We start from the raw sequence: 23,410 nt of genomic DNA on the forward strand, positions 1-23,410 counted from the left end.
AAATTACTGTAGGAGTGCAGAGGATGACTAAAGGGTAGTTTAAAAACTTGATGTGGTCTACGTAGTTGAGCCTGGAACTAGGTATTTTAGGGAAGCTAAGATGCTAATAGAGGTCAAAGGGTTGTTTGCTTGGGTGTTTTGCTTTGTTCTGGTTTAGATCTGCTGGAGGCTACAATTATAAATCTCATATCTGCCACTCTTACCAAACCAAGAGCTCCTGGAGATAGTGTCCCAGGGTCTAGAGACAGGCCTAGCTTATAGGAAGCATTTAATCATGATGATGACAAAGACTACAATGACAGCAGTAAGAAAAACAATAGCTATTGCAACTGAAATAATAATAGTTAACATTTATTCAGCTCTTACTATGTTCCAGATACATTTCTAAAATTTATATGTATGTGTGTATATATATATATATTCATTTAATATTTATGAGATCCCTCAGTAAATATAATATTAGTTTTCTACCATTTGCAGAATTAATTTAACGTCTTTTTGTTCTCATTAATACCCAATTCCTTGTCAATCCACTCTTCCACTGCCAAGGGCCATGGCTGTCTAACTTGGATGACAGTGAGTCTGCTATGGCTAGAGAAAGGACCCTGGCAGAAAGAGGCAAACCTGCCAGAGAGAAAGCCAACCTTTTCTGCCCTGAAGGTCATGAAGACAAAATCTTAATTGGGGGCTATCCCTAAATAGAGGGATTGTGTGTAATTTTTATTTTTTTTCTTATGTGCTTATTTATAAATGCCAAATACCAAACAGTGAATGTGTAAGACTTTTTAAATATGTAAAGAAAGACATTGAAGAACCATTTTTCAAAGAAAGAAATATGCTACAGTCCATGACATGAATTTGAATCAACAATAAAATATATGATGCCCAGACATATTACAACCAGTGTCACACACACACAAAAAAAGACAAGAAGTAATGTCATTACAAACACTGGCCAGGAATTCAGGACTTACTTGATTTTTCTGTCCAGTTTGAGGCCTGAATTCTCCAAGCCCTGAAAATAGTAATAAAAATGATTTTTGGAAAGAAAAACAAAACCTCTCTAGGAGGGTTAAGAAAGCTGGGATGAAGGAAAAAAAGAGAGACAACTTATCAACTGAATTCAAGTATATGAAAATTGTCATAAAAATGACATGGACCAGCTGTTCACCATCCCCATTTAGGACAAAACAAAACAAAGAAAGTCTCACATGGCAGTGAGAGTTTGGTGTGCAACAAGAAGATCTTCTTGAAGATAAATGTGATAGACATGGAAAGTTCACAGCTCTCTATCCCTGGAAATACTTGAAGCTAATATAAACAGGTGACTCTTCTGGGGTCTGCATGGCATAGTTTTGCATGGAGCCTGACAAGTTACAATCTTGCAATTCTAACCTTACTCTGATGGACTTAATCTATTGGCATTAGAGCTGGGATTGACACCTTCATGTAGGGTGTGAGCAAAACAAAGTTTCTCCATGATGTGTTCAAGTGTTAACTCAGTTGCAACCGCATTAATATTCCATATCTGAAACAGTTGACCAAAATGTAAGTTCCTCCAAAATGTTCCCTCTGAAAGAAACTTGGTAACAGAAACTATTTTAGAATAATATTGGACCACCACTTGTGTCTTTTCTCTTGCTAAACTATATTAAAAACTGGAATTATAAATGGACATGGTAGAGTCATTCAACTGGAACCCATCAAACTGATGTTGCCAAAACCCTGATATGTTGGTTTCCTTTCTGGGGGTAGATTAAAAGAATATCCATGTTCCTTCACAAATAAACTCAATAGATCTAGATTCTTATATTTCCTATGTATGTAGTATTTATTTAATGACTACTCATTAAACATATCACAACGGGCCAAATATTTATGTGATACTTTACAATACTTAAAGAATGTTCCTATATAAATCTTATCTGATCTTTATAACAACAATGCTAAACAGGACCAGTATGTTATCATTTTAATGATTCTGAAATTAAGGTTCAGAAAAGTTAAGTGACTTGCTCATCTCCACTCGGCTAGTAAGCATCAAGGACTAAAACTGCTGGAACTGTGTGGTTACTGTCAAGTCTTTTTTTATTTCACTTCTCCATTCCATCCTGTCTCCATCCTTTAAGGGTTTATGGTATAGTTGGTGACGGGCAGGTCAAAAATTTTAAAGTATTAATATCAAATAATTCCATAAGGCAATGCAAAAGTCACAGGAACCTATAAAATCAAATGGCTAAATAATGACATAAATCATAAGGGCTGCCAGAATTTAGAAAACAAAGAAGTCAAGATGGCTAGAGGACTAGCCATCCAGAGTTGATGAAGGAAATAGACATGATGAAGGAAATAGACATGATGAAGGAAATAGACATGATATCCTGAAATATGGATAAAGTTTTGTAGACTAAGCAATGAAGAAAAGAATGTTTCAGATAAAGGAAAGGGCAGAAGCACTGAGTGGGAACATCAATGAGGGTTTCCGAGGACCACAAGAAGATCTGCAGGAGTGCCAAGTTTACACAGTCAAAGGGATGTATGTTAGGATTGGGGAGAACTGTAAAGGGAGGTAGAATTAATATTGACTAAATGTCATTGTTCTAAGCACTTTATAAGCCTAATACTACTTATTTCTCATACTCTAGAGGTGGTTATTATCCCTATTTTCCAGATGGGGAAGCTGAGATCTCAGCCATGTGAAGTGGTTTGTCCAAGATAGTTTGGCTGCTTTGGTGAATTGCACAAAAAAAAAAAAAAAAAAAAGGCCACAATTTCTCCTGTCTGGAACGCATCCCCCTTTTCAATATGCCTTTACCTCTCCTTCCAGAAAGAAGTGTAGTCGTTGGTGGGAATGTAAATTGGTGCAGCCACTGTGGCGAACAGTAAGGAAGTCCCTTTAAAAACTAAAAATTGAGTTACCATATGATCCTGCAATCCCACTCCTGGGCATATATCCAGACAAAACTCTAATTCGAAAAGATACATGCACCCCAATGTTCATAGCAGCACTATTTACAATAGCCAAAACATGGATGCAACCTAAATGTCCATTGACAGATGAAAGGATAAAGAAGTTGTGATATATATATATATATATATTTTTTTTTTTTTTTTTTTTCTGATCACATGGCCATCCAGAATAAAGGTTACATTTTCAGAACATCTTTGTAGACAGTTATGACCACGAGACTAAGTTCTGGTCATTAAATTAGAGCAAACGTGTCATATGGGAGTTTCTTTTGCCCCTCTTTTCCTTGCCCTTTCACACTACTTCCAACCTGCAGCACAGGTATGAATCTCACACTCAGCCACCATCTTGGATCATGAAGACAAGGATCACACATTAGACTGAGTAGAACTGACTGTCGCCTGCACCTCTGATGTCCCCGTGGTGCCACCATACCAACGCTCCTACCTTTGCATTATTTTTATGTCAGAAAAAGTGACATAAAATATTATCCTGATTAAGCTACCAGTATTTTGGAATTTTGTCACATACAAGTCAGCTGCTACACTAATACATTGGTGGAGGGAAGGAAGCATCAGAGGACCGTGGTGTCTGTCCAGGTAGAGGAGATGAAGATGGTGTCTGCAAATGAAAGAAGTTTTGAGCCTGGGTGATTAAGGACCCTACAGCATTTTCCCTCTTTTATCTATTCAGTTCCCACTACACAACCAACCCACACCAGTGAGTTTTTAAATTGTGGGAATTTGTGCAGTCAGTCTTCTCCCTGCATACTTTTTTCATTGAAGTATAGCTGATTTACATTGTTGTGTCAGTTTCAGGTGTACAGCAAAGTGATTCAGATAGATATATATATATATATATATATCTTTTTCAGATTGTTTTCCATTATAGGTTATTACAAGATACTGAATATAGTTCCCTGTGTGATATAGTAAGTCCTTGTTGTTTATCTACTTTATATATAGTAGTGTGTGTCTGTTAATCCCAAACTCCTAATTTGAACCCCACAAGTACCAGGTCAGAACAGTTGCCCATTCCCAAAGGCAGCAAGGTGAGAAAGGGTTCATAGTATGCATAGGATGGTCATAAGGGAAGGTTGGCAAGGTCAACATTAGTTCCTTTCTTACCTGAAATAGAGCTGTTCATATCCCAGAAACACTATAAATCTGTACCATTTCATCAAGAAAAAAAAAGGGATGTCATTCAGGAAAGAAAGAAATGGTGTTCAAGGTGCCAGGGACACATCAGTTGACACAATGGACAAAGACCTGCCTTCATGGACCTTCCATCCTGGAAGGGAGAGGCCAACAAAGAACCATAAACATGACCAATAAAGTCAATGGTATGGTATGTCAGTGATACCTCCTCTGTTAAAGAGGGAAAGAAGAGTAGATAGGACCAGGAGTACCCTCAGCAGGGCTGGGGAGGGAGAAATATCCATTTGGCAAGATCCCATACTTTTCTAGAAGGCACATTAGCTGAAGTATATGGAACTCTCTGGGGAAGAAGTTTGTACACATCCACAAAAGATATGTATTTACTTTCGATTAATTTGCAGGAATAATAATAAATGTATTCACTCTCTTTGGGTCAATGAGATCACCTGAGAGGTTGATCTAAGCATGGGTAAGACCCATATATTTCCGCATTTAGAAAAATAAAAAGCCCAATAGAATTAACATTACCAAAGATACTGCTTGATAATTAAAATCATATAATAACTATAGTCATTTTAATATAGCTCACATTTTGAGCTCTTACTACGTGACAGGCACTGTGCTAATGGCTTAACAGAGATGAACTCTCAGAGAAGATTGTACCTGAGGTAGAGGGATGCCTATGGAAGCCCTTTTTCAAGAACAGAATCAAAAATATGTTCCTAATTGCCACAAAAGTGTGTGTGCAAGACTTCCCGTGTGTGAGTATACGTGTGTGTGTGTGTGTGTACCAGCCTTGTAAATGCTGAGGCACGCTTGCCTTGGGCACCTAAAGAGTTTGGTAAATATTTAGATGTCAGATGGTTAAAATAGCATTAATTGAAACCTTTTTAAATATCCTTTGGGATGGGGGATGTATTATGGTATAAATTTATTGGCTGCTATTTAAATGAAAAAAATGACAATGCACCATAATGTTCATTCTAATCAAGTGATGCTTGAAGATTGAATTTCAGACTGTAAATGTGGTGCACACATTTGTCTCTGAATGAGACTTCGTGTCCCAGCTGTTGAAACGTTTGTGGGAATGGGAAAGTTTTGTGGACTAATAGATTCCTGCGGCAGGGCGTAAGCTTAATGCAGCAAAAGATGTTTTCACTGAAAAGACAAATCATCTCATTTTTCATATATACACAGTCATTCTGGGTACACTTATGCAAAACATTCTCCCAAGAAGGGTCTTTGACAGTGGAAAAGAGATATCTGGGAAGGAAAAGCAATTTCTCCTCCTGAAATACAGGGGGTAACTTAGAAAAGTAGAATTTTGGACAACTCTCAAGATACTAGCTGAGAGTATCAAATGTTTTCAAGAAATTGTTCAATTATCATGAAATACTATTTTTATTTGTGGCACAAATAAGCAAGAATAGACAAATGAGGTTGTTAACAAGGTACTTATTTCTTTCAAAATTATGCTGAGTTAACCCAACCACAAATCTTTGCAGCATAAATCTAAAGCAACCCCAAATTTTAAGTAACTTGTCCAAAAGTCCATGAATTAGTTATTGCTGGAATTAGGATTGGAGCCCAGGACATCTGATTTCAAAATCAGTGTGTTTGACCAGTGTCCTTACAAGGAGGACATATACACACGAGAGAGAGAGAGAGAGAGAGAGAGAGAGAAGGAGAGGAAGGATACGTACATACATACATAATGAAGTTGATTGACCAAATTACGTTTTTGTCCTTTAAACTTCTACAACTCTTGCAATAGATAATTTTTGGACTGTTGTTTAGACAGGCAGCCTCTGCTCCCTCTTCCTTTGATAACAGTACCCAGATTTTTCTCTTAGAAACAACCTTCTCCCAAATGAACTTCAGGCTGACTTCTCCTCCAGCTCCAAGAACATGATAGCTTCAGTCTTGGCCAAAGAACTGCATTCCCCCCAGCCACAGGGTTGGTTCATGGTTGTGCATGTGAACTAATCTAAGCCAGACCCGGTGAGACATTTTCTGGGGCTACTAGAGGAAAGACAGGTTCTCTTTCCACCTGGACATGAAATTGGAAGGCGCTAATGCAGTCAGTCATCACACCGACACATGGAGTCTGAAAAGAAAGCAAGACTTAGGAAAAGCAGAGACAGTTCAAAGATAGAAATGCACCAGCTCCCGAGGAGCTTTGAGTCCCCCAATTCAGCCATGCCCACAGCCAGCCCCACCTCTACCCCACATGTTATGTGAACCTGTACATGCCTTTCTAATGTAAGCCAATTTGGACTGTGTTTTCTATTGCCTCTTACAGCAAGAGTCCCAAGGGATACAGTTCTCCTTTCCAGGGAAGACAGGACAGGAGAGGGACAGACAGATCTACTTAAATCAGCACAGTAGGGCTCAGAATCTTAACCAGGGACAGAGGGCAGAATATGAGATTTCAGGGGTCGACAAGAAAGCTGTACTAAGTCATTCCTAAACGTCAGGTTCTCCACTGTATAGTGAGACAGGGCTCACCCCTCCCTCCGAGGTCTCCATCTTTATGCTCCTGGAATTGCAATAAACAGTAGAGAGCTCAAATATCCTTACTGAGAAGTTAAGGAGCATGATCAAGGGGCAAAAGCTTTGTTTGCTGTGCAGTACTTTTTTCCTTTTTTCCCTCTCCCTCACACTCACACACACACACACGCCCCACACACATATCAACACACACATATCCATGCAACCTCCAGACCCCAGGATAAAGGAACATTGAGAGGAGACACCACACCCTTCCTGTTTTTCTCTTCTATCTCCAAGTTGTACATAGAAAAATATCCCAGCATCGTGATGGCTGTAACATAATCCAGGCTAAATGTGGAAATTGCAAAGCTAAGGCTGAAATAGACACCACGTCCTTAACTCAATCTCATTGAATCTCTTTAAAACAAAGTAAGAAAGGAAAGGACAAAGACAAATCATACTGGGGAGAATGGTCACCTAAGTAAACCACCAAGTCGGGTTGGTCTGTCTTCTGTCAGTGTGGGCACAGAATCTGCCGGCGCTGTCAATGTACTTTTGTGGAGGGTTATCACTGGCTACATAAACAAGGCATATCTTTTCATGGCAGCAATAATACACACACACACACACACACACACACACACACACACACACATATGAATGCTTTCTGGCTTTTCTATTGCTCTGTCCCAGACAGAGACAGAAAGGTTTTGAGGACCAAATGACTTAAAGGGGAAATGCTGTCTTTTCTAAAACACAGGCCTCAGACTGCCTTTATTTTTTTACCTTTAGCATCTGAGACTTCACACAGAAACTGAGGCCAACAAAAGCCAAGAAGCCAGGGCCACCACCTTGCAAGAGTTAAAACTAGATCAAAATCAAATGGCACTCTGCACCACGTCTTCTGCATGACTGATACTGCAATCGATCTGCAGCGGTTCATTTTCTCTCTGGAATCTCTGCCTACTGAGAACAAATACAAACGCATGTGGAACCAATAGGAAGCAGACCAAGGGCTTTAAGAGTGCTGCACCAACCTGCGTCAGAGAGTGCTCACTTAGCAGATGGGGGAATTAATAAAGAGTCAAGCGGTATGGCTCTGTCAAGGTACCTGGAAGTGCTAACAATCCTCTTTTGTCTGCCCACTGGAGAGTACAGATGGATTCCGATTCAGAATAAGAACTGTATTGTGCCCTGCTTGCCTCTTGTACTGTGTCCCAGGATGAACGGAGGCCCAGGTGTCCAACATCTTCCATGTTCAAGACAAACATGATACTGATTCTTTCCCGCTGCTAGCATTTGAAGTGCTGACGTGATCACTAATCTGGGGGAAATTCTACTTAATAAATCGGCCTTTCAAAAATATCTGAAAAAGAAGGATTTGCCATCAAAGCATTGCCAGTTTGTGTGCACACCTTACTACACGTTGATTCTAATTGCAAATACGGGATTCTTGCCCTTCAGTTGAGAGCTAGGGGTGTTAAAGTCACTTAAGACTGAACCTCTAGCAGGTGCTCCTTTATTTTTTTAAGATGTAACAATGAGAGTGTAGGGGTCACCCGTGGTCAGAGGAGGTCAAGTGGTTCTTTTGGCCAATGGGAGTCCCAGTGTTCTAGTGAGTTTCCAGCTTAGTTCATTGCATTCCGCCTGAATCCCTCACCCCTGTCCTCGTTGGCTCCTTAAGCCACTGCCATCACAGACCGTAACCAGTTCCTCTCTGAACCAGGCCCAGGACAGTGGAAAAGTGTCTGTCACTCCCAAGGCAGCTGCATGGAGCTGAGAGCGTGTCCGGCTGCCCAAACTCAAGGCCAACCCAGAGTGGTCTGGTTGGCTCCTAAGTTAAATGCCAACCTCTCATAATTCCTTTCCCACAGACAACAGAACATCGTGTTAGATGTTCTGCTGTGAACTCTTTCTCTCTAAATCTTTGCGATACGAGATGCCCTGTTGCCATTAGCCTTCCAGAGGCCTTCTCTTGGAATTTCCCCTTCGCTCATTAACCAGTGGCATCAGAATCCGGAATCGGCGGAAAAAAATAAAACTCCTCTCCTCAGGCATTTTATGAGAGATCACAGAATGTTCACTTGGCTGTTTGTTGTCGTTGCTGCCTTGTGACATTAGGGGGTGGGCTTCCCGTGTGGACTGAGGGTCAAGCAATGATAGACTTTGCTAAAATTAAAATCGAAAACAATTAAATTCCACACATATTTCTTGAGCTCCAATGCAAGCTGGTTCCAAACTTCAGGTTTAAGGCCTATCAAAGTGCAGTAATTTTAAGCTGAAGGGAAACTTCTAACTTCTTCTGTCAAACCACCTAATTTAGAGGTGAGTGACGGAGAATCCAAGTGACATGGGAAAAGTCATAAAACTAGAGATACAGCCAGCGAGAGACCAAGCCCACGTCTCTTGACTATACCCGAAAGACTAGTGCTCTTTCTTCCACGTTATCCCATCTGCACCTCTTAGTAGATGATGATATTCTATTTTTTTTTTAACTAGCTAAATCTCACCCTTAGGCCCTGCATCTGTGCTTTTGGGGAGAAGGAAGGAGGAAACTGCTATGTCAATTCTTCTTTCAAAGAAAGGTTGAGAAAAGCTCATCCACAGTTGTTCTGACAGAGCAATATCCATTTTTTCCTCAGGTGACAAGAAAGTAGGGAACAGAAACATCAACTACGTTCAGACAAACAATCACAACCATTGCTAAAGATACCATGACAAAACAGTATTTCCACAGGAAGAGTAGTGTAGTTGTTTGGCTCACGTAACGATAAAATTCTCTCTGGCAAATTATTCACTATCTGATCCCTGCCCTACTCACTGGCTCCCCACAATTTTCAGAAGCAAGTTCTAACACCTTGGCTTAGCACTCTGTTTATACCTGAAATGATTTCTGCTTCCCACCCTAGGCCCCTCCCCTGTACTGGAGGCCTCACACACCAAACCTTGTTTCCTCTCTCTCCTATAATAGAGTTGAGTTGACTACGCACATAAGCTAGAAACTACATTTTCCGGCATCTTCAGTAGCTAAGTATGACCTGGGATTAAATCCTCCTGATGTGAGCAGAAAGGATGTGTCACGTGCAGGTCTGAGTTTTTTGATCCCCTCTTGTACCATTTGCCAGAGGACACCGGCTGTGAGAGGTGTGGTCAGCAAGATCACAGGGAGAAGTTGAACTGTGGTACAGTTGCAGCAGAGGCTTCAGAAGATCTTACTGGGAACCCTTGAAATGGGATGGATAGTCAGAATCATCTACCTTGAAGTTAGTAGAACTGGCCTTTCTTCATCTGTGTCTTAGACACATACTGCCCCAGGGGAAGAAGCAAGGCAGCTCCCTTTAGTTGAGGGCAATTCCCAAAAGGGGTTCAGCTGAGATCTTGTAGCCATCAACACCCCCAGCATCTGGGAGAATGTGTGTCTCCATCCCGAAGAGGGTGTCTGGGCTGTGTACCAGAACATCCACTACACCAATATTCACTACGCTGCACACAAAGCTGGTCTCTCACATCATGCGAAAACCATCCTCTCCTGATTTTGCACAGGTTGCTTTCCCATCTCAGCTCTTATCCATATAGCTAAGTCCTATTTATTCTTCAAAACAGCACAGGGCTTCCCTGGTGGCGCAGTGGTTGAGAATCTGCCTGCCAATGCAGGGGACACGGGTTCGAGCCCTGGTCTGGGAAGATCCCACATGCCGCGGAGCAACTAGGCCCGTGAGCCACAACTACTGAGCCTGCGCATCTGGAGCCTGTGCTCCGCAACAAGAGAGGCCGCGATAGGGAGAGGCCCGCGCACCACGATGAAGAGTGGCCCCCGCTTGCCACAACTAGAGAAAGCCCTCGCACAGAAACGAAGACACAACACAGCCATAAATAAATAAATAAAATTAAAAAAAAAAACAGCACAGGTACCTTCTCTTCAGTCTTCCCTGAGTCGACTGACCTGACCTCCCTGAGTTGACTCTGCTTTATTGCCTCTCCTTTTTTGCTCGCATTGTAACTTTAGCCATCACTTTATCACATGACGCTGGAATAAGGATTTAAACCCAAATTAAAGAGTAAACTCCTTGAGGGAAGGGACAATGTCTTATTCTCCCATATACCCCCGATGTTGACATGTTCCCTGGCCTATAACAGGCACTCATCCAATGTGACTTACTAAAAGTGTGAGTGAGTAAATGAATGAGTTAATACCTTAATGAATGTTCACATACGCTCTCATTTATTTCCAAGAAGAATTTGAGGCAGCCACGTTCCAAAAAACACAACATACTGCAGCTTATAGAGTAGCAGCTCAAAACATGCAAAACCTGGCAGAAATGCATGTCTCACTCCACGGAATGGCGCACTACTGGGGTATAAATATGAGTCTTGGAAAAACCCTCATTTCAATGCTACAGATACCCAGATTGGTGACAGCAGGGCATCTTCTCACGAGGACAAGAGATCCTAGCCAATAGCACTTTCAAGAATGTGTAAGCAAAGAGTTAACAGTCTCACAGCTGCCTTTCATTGGAGGTGTTAATGAGGTGACAGGGGGAAAGGATTCTTAAATGAAATTGTCTTCACCCATTCCAGTTAAATTCCAGTACAATGGAAAGACATGAACCTCTCTCCACATAGCCTCTTTCCCCACCCTCTTCTAATGGGCCCTGACCTTAGCTCTGTGGTTGCATGCCTTGGAACGGTCCGCTAAGAACTTGGAACTGCCCACTTGGTTTCCAAACCTCAGGTTGCCTTGGGGAAGTTACTATAATTTGGTTACCAGAGATACTTAGGTTAAGGGAAATGATTCAAAAAATAATGTGTGGTGAGACAGCGCTGGGATGTCATCTATCCAAGCAATCAGAAACCCAGGCATGAGGTCATTCCAATGTACTTTCTGCTTGTTTATTTATAAATGCTCTGTTTCTGTGGCATGAATCAGAAGGGCAATATTTTAGAAGAAAACGATCCCGAAGATACGGTCCAGACAAAGTCTTTGAAAAGGGTCTCAAACATGACCAAAAAACAAGAGAATCATTCCAGCTGCAAGTTGTTAACAGCCCACAGTACCCCCATCATAGAAAAGTTAGGGACAAAAGGATGCTGTAGTGGGTAGATAGTGCTTGGGGCACCAGTGATGTAAATTTCTGAGAAGATTAGTCCTTCAAGAAAGAGGTGGGTTAACATCACTATGATATAGAGAGAAGGGCCACAGTCTAGGGAGTCAGAGAGACATGCTTATTTGAGTTGGGCAAGCAGCTCACCTCACTGACTCTGAGTTTCTCATCTCTAAAGTAGGGCTGATGATCCTACCTCAGTGGATTATTGCAAGGCTTAAATGTGATAAGATGTAGGAAATATTTAGCACAAGACATAAGAATATTGTTGTTGTTGTTGTTGTCATTATTGATGAGGAAGAGCATTTGGCTAGGAATTCTCTATTCATGATAGAATGTCATTTGTGGGTATAATACTAAGCATCTCATTGTACTATGGGTAGAAGAAGAGGCTGCTTTTCTCAGGACTAGCTAAAGCAAATACGAGGAGAAATCCTAGTTGTTCAACCAGGATGCTTCTCTCTGTTGAGAAATTACTTAATCTCTCTGAACCTTAGTTTCCTTGTTAATTAAATGAGTCTCATAAGATCTACCTCATAGGGTTTCCATGACGTTTAAATGAGTTAGCAGCTGTAAAGCAAAGAGTACAGTCTCTCGCTCATAGTAAAGAGCTTTATTGTGACTGTCCTTGACTTTTTAAATCACTCTCTAGTTATCTCATTGGTCTTTATATCAGGATGCTATTGAAGAATCCCCTATTTAGGGGAAAGAAAAAAAAAGAATGCTCTAGCCACTTAATGATTATTTGTTCCAATGACAAATAACCTTCAATTTGACCCTACTTTCTAGTGAATAGATTCACATTTCTTGAACAATGTCTGTTCCGGCTCCTTACCAACATATGACAGATAAAATTTTCTCATGGTCATCAAAAATGTTGTAGAGGTTAGGAATAGGCCAGGGCAGCAGCTATGCAAATAACACTTAAGCACACTTTACATAGTTGACAGGGAAAAGTAAGAGGTCAGCTATTTACTTTTCCACTTACACTAAGCAAACAGACCCCCAAAAAATTCAATAAAAGCTTAGCCTAGCAAAGGAAGAACATTTTTTAAAAGGATCAATAACTCAGCAAAACTTTTGTCACATTTTAGTTTAATATTAAAAATAGAAGAAACAGCTCTGTTCCTTCTGTTAAATGTTTCTGTGAACATAAAACTTTTGTAAAATATAAAGTTTGAGAAAATAAAATAAAAGAAAGAGAACCGGATCAGCCTAGGCATATTTCACAGGGAAAATGTAACTTCAAATTTGCCTTAAGTATTCTTTCTATTTTTGCAGCAAAATATTATATGAATGCACTTAATGATAAACAGTACCCTCAAAAATAATAAGCGTATTTGAAAAGCACTTGCACACCCACTATTTTACTTTATCCTCACTACAATCTTGTAAAACAGGTGAATTGAGCTTATTATTCCCCCATCTTTATGCAACTGGGACTCAGGGAGGTTACTAATAAGACCCAGGTAACAGCAAATTATCAGACGATTCAAAATTCTCATCCAAATCTCCTTACTTCTTTCTCCAGCATTTCACCTGTTGCATTTCAAACAGAAGGAATATAATACAAGAGATTGGGTACAAACATGTTTGAGAAGCAAAATCAGAGAGAAGCAACATAAGTAGACAGTGATGACTACCCTTGTGGTTAGAGTTATTGGAAGGAGAAGAGAAGGATGAGGCTGGAAGAGAGGATGCAACATTCTTAGAATCTGCTGTGAGATCTTGGTGCCAATTCACCATCCAAATATATTTCTCAAGGAAACTCAATATCCATGTCTTGTGACATGTGACCCAGCCTCTTTATTGATTTTCACATTAGAATAAAAATACAGAAAAAGAAAAAATATTTTAAAACACTGTAACAGAGCAACAGAGCATATACAAGATTCAAAGGCATTCCTGAGAAATAGAATCATCCGTGGCTCTTGCCCCAGCCCGGTGCTGCAATCCCATTTGCTCCCCCAAGGGGGCGGTGGCAGGCCCCAGTTGGGAAGGAGGACTAGGGTCCACCAAAGCACTTTGGGAAAGTGGGGCTCTCTGGATGTACCCCGTTTCAGGAGCTCTCTGACCTAGGAATAATGCAATGTTGGAGGCCTGAATGATCTTAGTGAACAATAAGACTTAAGTACCAACATTCCTGGGTGTTAACCATATATTCAAGCACAAGCTGAAGTTTTTTTTTAATGTTTTGAACAATTATAATTGACATTTATTGAGCTTACTATCTGTCAAATACTTTACTAAGGGCTTTTCTGTATTGTCTCATTGAATCCTCACCAAAACCGTATGTGGTAGTTACTTTTACTATTCCCATTTTAAAGACAGGGAAATTGAAACTAAGAGGTTAAGTGCCTTACCCAAAGTCACACAACTAATGCATGGACCTGTTATATGAACCTAGGCTGTTTAATTCTAGAAACACATTTATAACCAGTGCTGTTTTCTTCTATGTCACTGGAAGCGTGACTTTGTTTTTTTTCCAATTCCTGTTCTACACCCCTCAGTTCTCCTGGACATATGAAAGACCTGTTATTGTTTGGCCAAGGGTATAAAAAGTCAGAAAGGATATAAGCCACAATTTGCTTCCTGATTATATTATGCTCATATACATCCTGTCAATTACAGTTCTTTACACCAAGCAGTGAGTCGAGCTTTTTTGCCACACAATGTAGTTTTTCCCAAAAAATACATTGTGTATATTATAGCTGGTGTGATTGACTTGTATAGCAACTACTATTTCATATATTTTGTTTTGTTTTGCTGTTGGTTTTTATTTCTTCTGGAGGAACCCAGTCCTAAAGCATCATTACACTGCTGACCTAGAAGTGTGAGTTAGGGAATTATGAATACCATTTACAAATGCACCTGGTGACAACTCAGGACTTTATGAAAAGACACTAATAAAAAACTAGAAAAATAATAAGATGAGATAGGAAGGTGAAATTCCAGGGTTTGATTGATTTCAACCAGCTTTACAGGGGTTTGTTTTGTTTTGTTTTTTGTTTTCCTCCCTCCATGTATGTTTGTTTCTGTGCTATACTTAAAAAGAAAATCCATTCCCTACTCTTCTGTTAATACAAAAGGATACCTCATACCAACCCAAGGTCATTACAGTGCAATTAATATTGTATTCTGCCAATAAAGTTGTTAGTTATGAATTATTACATTCTCCAGGCATAGATGATGGACATAAATTTGGAGAAATTCTATCAGGAAAGAAAAGAGAAATGTAGTAATGGGAACATGCCATCTTCCATTTGAAACAGGACATTTGCCAAAACAAGAAAGTAAGCTAACCAGAATTTCAACACCTCCTCGGTGTTAGGAATTTTCACCTTTATTACTAATGTGCAAGTCGCCCTCTTTCACCTCCTAAACGCTTGCCAGCGCAGAGACCTACACTGCAGCAATTGGGAAGCTACTATCCTACTCTCCAAAGATAATCACCCTCCGCACAGTTAAGTGTTTGCCAAAACCATGGATTCAGGAGCACTAAAGGGCTCTGAAAACATAATATTTTAATCATTGCATTTTAAAACATATGCTTAAACTGCATTTTCCAGCTAAGGAGTGGTCTTGGCTATCATTCATATCTCCCTCACAAAGGGAAGTTCTCAGGCCAACTTGGCAGCTTTGAACAATTCGGTTGATCTGGAAATTTTTCATCTCCCCAGTTAGCATTCTTCATGTCCAAATCCAGGTGCCAAAACTTTTACTGAGCGATAGAACTACTGCTTAACTGCCTCTCTCACCTGCTACTGTCACTGAGATAGAACTACTACTATGTTTAGAGCTACTTCAGGAAAAGAATTGTCAAACCATATGTTGCAAAGTGACTGTTGCACGTCCCTTAGCTGTTTCAGTTAGTGCCACTATGCAATCTCTCACCCAGCAGCAGCTTTGAGCCTATTACATGGCTCAGTTGAACCAGGAACTGAGCTCAGGACAAACAGCACATTGGGGTAATCCATACACCTAGAGTGACCATACACTCAATTTGCCTCAGATGGTCCTGGTCTATGCTGATTGTCAAGAGCCCATTTCCACTCACAAAGTTGTACCAGTGGGGACAACTTATGCAGTCACCCTGATTACACCTATAAAACACCAAGGGACCAGGATGAGATGTATCTTAAGCCAGAACTTCCTCACTGGTAAGTTTCATCGTTCCCCTCCCCTTCCTCTTGGTAGTTGCCAGCAATTTCACCATTAAAGCTTCAAACCATAACCTATTGTACCTCTGGCATTTATTCCAGAGTCTGACATAAAGAGTAGTAACCTTAGAATTCTGCATGAAGGAAAATGTCAAATCACAAGGCATATTGTTCATTCATACCATCCAAACATATTTATTGTATCCCTATTATTTGCAGGAACTATGCCAGGAACTGGGAACCTACAATGAAGCAGGTAAATTACTGCCCTCAAGGGGATTGCAATCTGATGGAAAAGATGGATTTAAGACAATTTTAGTGATATAAGTGGTACAAACATCATGTACAATAGGGGTGTACAGAAGGGCAAACTAACATAGCCTTGAGAAATGTAAGGAGACTTCTTGAAAAATGTGACATGTAACTAAAGGAAAAGAAATGAGATAGAAGGTTCTTTTCTACTTGTTACAGACAAAGGCACATTATGAGAAGGAAAGTCTGCAGGATGACTAAAGTGAAAATGAGAGGATGCGTAACCAGACTGGCAATAGGGATGTAGAAGGGCACAGAGTAGGCCATGTATGTCGTTAAGGAGATCGGACTTTATCCCGGGGCGATGGAGAACCAGAACCAGGCTTTCATAGAAGCGTGACTTGATCAGATTCAATTTTAGAATGATCACTCTGGCTACAGTATTATGACTATGAACTCATGAAACTCTTTTTGTTCTTAGGGAGAGGAGGGGCATTATTTTTGTGTTTTATTTGAATGTGTTGAATTGAATCATCTATGGAGAACAGTCTCCTTGATAAAGTCAACCATGACTCGACAGTGAGGCACTCTGGGCTCAGTTGCTAGTTCCAGGGCTTAATTTTCTGGTGTCCTTGGCCAAACCACACTAGGCTTACTTGGACCTCCATTTCCTTGTCTATAATACATGGACTGTTGTATTCACCTTTTACACAGGGTGATGTGAGGAACTGCTAATGAAACGCAGCCAACTTAGAAAAAAAACAATGTTACAGAAATGCTTAATAAGTCCAAATAACAGCCAAGAGAGATGAAATGTGTGTGTCAAATGTTCAAGTGTACGGTGGAAGGGTTTCAACTACAAGATTTAATGATCTGGAGGCTCATTCTCACTACAGCTGTGTCCCAGCTAAATCTGAGCCTGGGGAAGCAGTCCTGCTCACCAATTAAGAGATGATCATCTCAAATCACCTCTGCTCAAAGGCATGTCTCTGTACCTGAACTGGGGCTCACTTTCACAAGAAGCCTTCCCAGAATCTGATGAGTCCAAGCCACAACTTAGGAAATCACACTCTGAAACTAAGCTCTGGAGGAAAATCATGCGCTAATTAAATGATGTTTGAAAATAAAATAATTGGGTGTAAAATGGTAAGATCAATGAGCCTCTCTATTACCCTTTTCAGGTGTTGCAAAAGACCAAACTCTTTGGATTTAAATGTAAGAGTTATTGATACGAATAACCATTATTCATTGAGTGCTATCTATATGCTCTTTTAAGTATTTTGGCAAACATTAGATCATTAGTTCCTCTCACTAGAGAGTTATAATTATTCCCTATTATATCTTATTTCTCAGCACTTGAGTTTGGAGAAGTTACGCCCTTCCCATCTATAAAGTGACAGAGCTTGAATCACAACCCAGGCTGGTACAAATCTTGGCTTATGCTCAATGTCTCCACACTGCTCTGCGAAAAACTATTAAAAGGCCTGTCACTGCCTTCCTTCTTGCTGGGCTCTTACTTTCTCACCCTGACCCAGTCCTGCTGCTTATACCGTCTCTGGCATGAGAAGTTGCTGTTTCCAAAATGCGAGTCAGTCAAGATAGGAAGGTTAATTTATTTTCGTGGATTCATGTCAGTGAAACTATTTTTAAAAAGTACGTCATGACAACGAGCACATCACACAAAATCCCTTCACTGGGTCATGCCAATATGACCCTAAAAAGGATGAGTGATCTGTCCCATTGTAAATGTTCCATCAAGAGTATAGATGGTTCACATCAGCATATTCAACAACGTAAGAAGAATCTGGATACTTTTCTGAGAAATAGATCCCACAGCAGAGAATAGAAATATTGAGATAAGACCCTCTGGTGTATAGATAAGTAAACCCTGTAGTATCTTCTTGCTACACCACACACCAAAAAATTGGTTGTGATGGTTGTATCAAGTAGTACTTTTTACAGCCACAATAGACTAAGTTTTAAAACAGAGCTCCATGCAAGTTCTGCAATTACACCTCAGGAATTCTGCAAAACTATGATGCAAATTCATTTAAAAATATATTTCTTAAATTATTCTAATTTAAAAACCATATGCATATTTAAATTTACACATTCATGTACACACATACATACCGACATCCAGGCTGAACTCCAGACTTGGATATCCAACTGCCCACTTGACATCAATCTTAACCATAATGTGTGCAAAATCAAACTCCTGATTTTTCCCATCTTGCTCATATATTTGTTCCACCTGCAGTCTTTTTGCCATTTATTAGGGGCAATCTGTTCTTCCAGTGGCTTACCATCTTTCCTGACTCATTTCTTTCCTCACATCTCACATCCAAATCTACTATCAAATAACCACTACCCATCACGTCTACTGCCTTCGTCCTGTACAGGTCACCAGCATCTCTCACTTGGAGTATCACAATAGCTCCTAATTGGTCTTCTTCACCTACCTTTCTCTGTTATAGTCTATTCTCAACCCAGTAGGCAGAGTGATCCTTTTAAAGGATCATCTTATTTTGAGAAAAGCCAGAGTCCCTTCAATGACCTGCAGGAGCTTGCCCACTCCCATCCCCTAAGCTTGCTGAACTCATCTTCCGTGACTCTCCCCCTTGTTCACTCCACTCCAGCCACACAGATCTCCTTGCTGTTGCCCTAACACCTAAGGCAGCCTGCTGCCTCAGGGTCTTTGCACTCGGGGTTTGCTCTATTTGTTCTTTTCCAGAGAGCAGGTTTTCCTCTCACCCAGTTTAGGTCTTTGCTCAGTGAGGCCTTCCCTAGCCACACCATTTAAAATCGCATTCTCTCACCTCAATCCCAGCACTTGGCATTTTTGTTCTCTGCATTATTTTTCTCCACAACATTTATCTCTACCCGATAAACTGTATATCTAGTATCTATCTGTTCATTGTCTGTCTCCTTAACCAGAATGTTAGCTCCATGAGACAGAAGCACAGATTTCTCTTGTTCTATTGTACTACTGCCGAGAACAGTGTGTGGCACATATGGGGATTCAATAACTATTTGTGGAAAGAAGGTATGAAAGAAAGCAGGATGAAGAGATAGTGCAACAGCAGTGGGGACGTGAGCATAAGACTATTTCAATGGGGTGGTCGGAAAAGGCTCTTTGAGGAAATAGCACTTGAACCTGAATGTTGAAAAGCGTCCAGTTATGCAATGATTAGGAAACAAAATATTCCTTGTGGATAGACTAATTAAGGATGAGTTTGACAAGTTCAAAAAGCAAAAAGGACTATGTAGGTGGATTATGGTGAAAAATGTGGATGCATCTATTTGACAAACCTGAGCAGTTACTATCTACTGCTAAAGTTTCCACTACAGATACTAGAAAAGAAGTGTCCTCACATTTTCTGTCTGTCTGATTGTGGCAGCCAAGACTGAATAGAGGAAAAGAAGAGAAATACGTGGTAATACAGGTAAAACATGGAGACAGAATTTTTACAATTCAGAAATAAACTTAACAGTGAAGATCCTGTTTTACTCCAAAAAAAAAAAAAAAAATCTAAAACAGTCAATTGCTTTCCTATATATCAATAATGAACAAGTGGGATTTGAATTTAAAAACACAATATCATTTTCACTAGCGCCAAAAATATACAAATAGGTATGTAAAAATCTAACCAAAAATGTATGAAATCTATATGAGGGAAAATAAAAAACTTTGACCAAAACTCTGAACAAAATCAAAGAAGAATAAAATACATGGAGAGATGTTCTCTGTTCATAGATTGGCAGACTTCATATTGTCAGTATGTCAATTCTTCCCAACTTGATCTATAGATTCAATGCAATCCCAATCAAAATCCCAGCATTATTTTGTGGATATCAACAAATTAATTCCAAAGTTTGTATGGATAAGGAAAAGATGCAGAATAGCCAACACAATATTAAAGAATGAAGTTGGAGGACTGACATTACCCAACTTACAGATTTGCTGTAAAGCTACAGTAATCAAGACAATGTGGGATAGGTGAAAGAACAGACACATAGATCAATGAAAAGAAGAGAGAACCCAAAAATACACCCACATAAACATAGTCAACTGATCTTTGACAAAGGAGCAAGGGGAATACAATGGACAAAAGATAGTCTTTTCAGCAAATGGTGCTGGAACCACTGAAAATCCACATGTCAAACAAGAAATGAATTTAGGCATAGACCTTATACCCTTTACAAAAATTAACTCAAAATGGATCATAGACCATTTTGTGTTTTAAATATAAAACACAAAACTAGACCCTCAGTAGGTGTGTGGTAACTAAACTGTGGTATATGCAAACAATGGAATATTATTCAGAACTAAAAAGAAATGATCCATCAAGCTATGAGAAGACATGGAGGAACCATAAATGCATATTTCTAAGTGAAAGAAGCCCATCTGAAAAGACTACATACTGTTATCCTAGAAGATAACACAGGAGAAAATCTAGATGACCTTGGATTTGGCAATCACTTTTTAAATACAACACCAAAAGCACAATCCATGAAACAAAAAATTGATGTTAGACTTCATTAAAATTAAAAATGCCTGCTTTACTTCACTGTTAAGTGAATGAGAAGACAAATCACAGACTGGGAGAAAATATTTGCCAAAGACAAATCTGATAAAAGACCGTTTTAAAAAATATACAAAGAACTCTTAAAAATCAACAATAAGAAAATGAAAAATCTGATTCAAAAATGGGCCAAAGACCTTAACAGACACCTCATCAAAGAAGATACACAGATGGCAAATAAGCATACGAAAAGATGATTCACATCAGAGTCACCAGGGAAATGTAAATTAAAACAATAATGAGATATCACTATACACCTATTAGAATGGCCAAAATCCAGAACACTGACAATACCAAATGCTGACGAGGATGTAGAACCACAGGAACTCTCATTCATTTCCAGTGGGAATGCAAAACAGTACAGCCACTTTGGAAGACAGTTTGGAGGGTTCTTATAAATCTAAGCATATTCCTACCATAAAATCCAGTAATCGTGCTCTTTGGTATTTACCCAAAGAAGTTGAAACTTATGTCTACACAAAAACCTGCATATTAATGCTTGTAGTAGCTCTATTTATAATTGCCAAAACTTGGAATCAACCAAGATGACCCTCAGTAGGTGTGTGGTAACTAAACTGTGGTATATGCAAACAATGGAATATTATTCAGAACTAAAAAGAAATGATCCATCAAGCTATGAGAAGACATGGAGGAACCATAAATGCATATTTCTAAGTGAAAAAAGCCCATCTGAAAAGACTACATACTGTTTGATTCCAACTATATGGAATTTTAGAAAAGGCAAAGCTGTGGAGATAATAAAAAGATCAGTGCTTGCAAGGGGTTAGTTGGGAGGGAGGGATGAATAGTGAGAGCACAGAGGATTTTTATGGCAATAAAACTACCCTGTGTGATTCCATAATGGTGGATATATTTTTATATGTCATATATATATTTATATGTCATAATAAATTTATCAAAACTCATAGAATGTACAAAGTTCAATGAACCCTAATGGAATTTATGGACTCTGGTTGGTAATGATATGTCAGTATAGGTTCATCGGTGGTAATAAATGTACCACTCTATGAGGGATGTGACTAAGGGGGTGTACAAGGGGTATATGGAAACATTTGTACCTTCTGCTCAACTTTGCTGTGAACCTAAAACTTTTATAAAAAATGAAATCTATCTTTTAAAATGAGAAACAGAGAGAAGGTAAAGATAACACCTAGATTTTTGGCGTAAGCAACTGGGAGAATTGTGGTGACAATACTGTGCTGGGGACACTGGAGGAGAGGAAGGTATTTGGGGCTTGGACAAGAGTTCCACTTTGTAAACTACTCTACAAATTTTAACCCTTTGAAAACCAAGAACACATGTCATAACATGTGATACCAAATTTACTGCTTTTGTGTGTCTAGACTTGGAAATAACATTTCTCCTTCTATCTTTGTGCATATACTTGAATTTGAAATAACAGTTCTCCTTTTATCATTGTGCGTATACTTGAATTGCTCTAAATTTTTCTTCATATCTACTCATACAGATAAGTACACTCAGATAGAGATTACTTAACTGCCCAAGGTGGGTTCACATTAAGAAAGAACCCCAGGCTAGCGAAAGAAGAGGAATGTCAGAGGTGCGGCTGTGAGTTCCATGCTGGTGTGGGTGGCTGTGATCCCTGCGTCAAATCCCAGACTAAATCTTGGAAGAGGATATGTCCATAGAAGCTTCCAGATAGATTGAAGGGCTTAAAAGCAGAGGACACTGGCTGTCCCTTTCCTGACTGGGACCCAGAGAGTTGAAGGGCCCAACTGTCTCTATCACCCAGCAGGGGCAGGACCAGGAAGGTAAGCTACAAATAACCTAGCAGAAGGGCATGGGAGTCCCCCCAACATTTATCATCATGCTGAAGTGGTTAGTTTAACAAAATGTTTCCCATGAGCCAGAGAAGGACACAGTGACAGGGCAAAGGAGGGAGGAAAGGGAGGAGAGGGTAAGGGAGGGGAGGGGAGAAAGAAGGGAATGAGAACTGAGCCTAAAGAGACCTTATAGTCAGGACTAGAAGTAGGTGACCTGGGTGAGCAGCCACTGGCCAGATAAGGACACCCGTATCTCAGGGGAAACCAGCGTGAATAGTTGACAGTGGAGGACCAGATGCCCCTCTCCCTACCCTGCCTGGGCACTATATAAGCACCCAGGAGAAAGAGCTACAGCTTCATAAAGAGAAGACAAAACCTTGAATTACCTGAAATTTACATCAAGCCTCCTGGACTAATAGGAGGTGTGAAATAACAAAATAAGTCCAGTTGGAGAAAACCAAAGTTATAATACAGTTTTTCACCCCTGATTATAGGGAAAGCCTTGTATATGCTACGTATAAATGCTTTCAGTGTTCACCAAAAGACTTGGGTCGGTTTGATCGACAAGGAGTATGACCAGTTCCTCTGCTCAAATTATTCATGATTCAACTTCAAAACAAAATGTTCCTATTGGTCTTCTTTCAGGCTTCTGGCTCAGTTTATTTGAAGCATATCTGGAGAATGGCAAGGTAAATTTTTTAAAAAGTTATCTGAACTACGTATGTTCCTGTATGAATCAAGATTTCCTTGATATGCTGCAATCAAAATAAAATGTAGCTATCAGCTGGACGCTGAAGTGGGTATAAGACTGGCACTGTCATCCAACTACTGGTTTAAGTACTTATGTTCATCAAAACAAGTTCATATTTTTCATCAACTGACTTTTT

Source organism: Eubalaena glacialis, chromosome 9 (genome assembly GCF_028564815.1).
Source record: "Eubalaena glacialis isolate mEubGla1 chromosome 9, mEubGla1.1.hap2.+ XY, whole genome shotgun sequence".
Lineage (NCBI taxonomy): Eukaryota > Metazoa > Chordata > Mammalia > Artiodactyla > Balaenidae > Eubalaena > Eubalaena glacialis.